At 45.2% G+C, this 2,325-nt stretch overlaps 1 pseudogene; it reads left to right on the plus strand.

The window, feature by feature from the left end:
* The first annotated feature begins 496 nt into the window (after positions 1 to 496).
* LOC142847052 (proliferation-associated protein 2G4 pseudogene) lies at positions 497 to 1,543 on the plus strand (annotated as a pseudogene).
* The last annotated feature ends 782 nt before the right edge of the window (positions 1,544 to 2,325 follow it).

Genomic DNA, 2,325 nt, shown 5'->3' on the forward strand with positions numbered 1-2,325 from the left:
ATACTAGCCAAGCTTTGCCACTGAGCTGTATCTCTTGGCCTGAAATCCACCTTTTGTTCCAGGGGACCCATAAGCATGCATGTTGAATGATTGGTGAGAATGTGACGATAGCAGAAGCGGGCACATTTTGTATCTTGGGACTTTTGCTGTAACCCAAATATGCTCCTAACCATCAGTTCCTTTTCAAGCTTCAGTGTAACAGTTCTTGGTGGAGAATTTTCTTCAAGTACTTTTCTTCTATGGGAGCTTTTCTAATATATGACTCAGGATTAAAGTTTAGCAGTCAAAGAGACTCTGGCTACAGCTTCTGGCTGGGAAGGGAGCTGGAGGCTGCAGCTCAGAGAAAGTGAAGCTGCAGTAGTGGTTGTAGGAAGATGTTGGGCGGAGACGAGCAGTGGGAGCCAACTATTACTGGTCATGACCAAGTATAAGATGGGGGTGACATCGCCAACTGGGTTCTTCATCCAGCTCAGGTGTGTCAGTACTGAGCCTGGGTGGGAAAGGTGATGCCATGATCATGAACGAGACAGGGAAAAGCTTCAAGAAAGGGAAAGAAATGAAGAAAGATATTGTTTTTTCCTACCAGCATTTCGGTAAATAACTGTGTATGTCACTTCTCCCCTTGGAAGAGTGATTAGTGACAAGTCAAGGAAGGTGACTTGGTGAAAATTGTCCTTGGGGTTCATGTGGATGGTTTCATTGCTAATGAGGCTCGCACGTTTGTAATTGGTGTAGCTCAGGGGACCCAGGTAATAGGGCGGAAAGCAGATGCCATCAAGGCCACTCATTTTTGTGTCGAAGCTGCCTAACGATTGGCCAATCCCGAAAACCAGAACACACAGTGACAGAAGCCTGGAACAAAGTTGCTCACTCATTAACTGCCCGGCAGTAGCAGGTGTGTTGTCACACCAATAGAAGCAGCATGTGATCGATGGAGAAAAAAAAAAAACGTTATCCAGAATCCTACAGACCAGCAGAAGAAGGACTGTGAATTTGAGATACATGAAGTTTATTCTGAGGATGTCCTCATCAGCTCAGAAGGCAAGGCCAAAGATGCAGGACAGAGAACCACCATTGACAAACGAGAGTCCTCCAAACATTATGAACTGAAAATGAAAACTTCTCATGCCTTTTTCAGTGAGGTGGACAGGCATTTTGATGCCATGCCATTTACTTTAAGAGCGTTTGAAGATGAGAAGAAGGCTCGAATGGGTGCAGCAGAATGTGCCAAGCATGAATTACTATACTCATTTAGTGCTCTCTCTGAGAAGAAGGTGAATTGGTTGCCCAGTTTAAATTTACAGTGCAACTCATGCCCCTTGTGAATAGCCAGTGGTCTGTTTGAGCCTGACCTCTATGAGTCTGAGACGGAAGTCCAGGATGCAGAGCTAAAGGCTCTTTTCCAGAGTTATGTGAGTCGAAAAGCCCAGAAAAAGAAGAAAAAGAAGGCCTCCAAGACTGCCGAGAATGCCACCAGTGAAGAGACATCAGAAGAGAAAGAAGCTAGGAACTGAGGTGGGTCCCATATCCCCAGCTTGTCATTCCTGCCCACCCCCTTCCCACCGCACCCCAGGCTCTGTGAAGTGCAATTGGTCTTCACTACCCAAGACCACCAGCAGAGCGGGGTCTTCTGCACTCATCTGAGTAACCCCACCCATTCACCCACCCAACCCAGTCTTTGCAATAAAAACCCAGCTCCTACTGACTCTGGTCTTGGGAGGCCAGGCTTCTCAGCCACTGAAGACTACTTTTAGTAGAAAAAAAAATTGAATAATAATATCAGGAGTCAAAACGGAAAAAAAGATTAAAGTTTAGCAATGGTCCTCACTTCTCTTAGTTTTCTTTCCTTTTTTTTCTTTTCATTTCAACTATCAGCATTCACATAGGAGATTAGGAAATGAACTGGGAAGCAGCCCACACTCAGCCTTTGTATTCTGCTGTTTCCCTCACCCCTACTCCCTGCTCCAGATGAGATGAGGAGACGAGAGGAGTGTACAGAGCCACGACAGCCTCTGGTCAAGTTAAAGCCGAGCCGGCAGACAATGATCATACAGACTTTATTTGCTTCAGTTGAATAAATTGCTCTTGTGTGTTTGCATTTCTTAAGTATATGTGGAATAGATTTGTTCATACTTTCGGGTCATTACTCTAACCCCGGGAGCCCAATGGGACACATTACTCACTAGAATTCTCAGTACTGCAGACAACCTGTGTCTGTTCTGTCTCTTAGTGATTGCCCAGCAAGGGAAACACGTTGCTTAATTGTTCTAGGATGAGATTCTGTCATCTATCCTATGGCCTAGTTTTCCCAAGCTCAGTTGTATT

The sequence above is a fragment of the Microtus pennsylvanicus genome, chromosome 3 (assembly GCF_037038515.1).
Source record: "Microtus pennsylvanicus isolate mMicPen1 chromosome 3, mMicPen1.hap1, whole genome shotgun sequence".
Classification (NCBI taxonomy): domain Eukaryota; kingdom Metazoa; phylum Chordata; class Mammalia; order Rodentia; family Cricetidae; genus Microtus; species Microtus pennsylvanicus.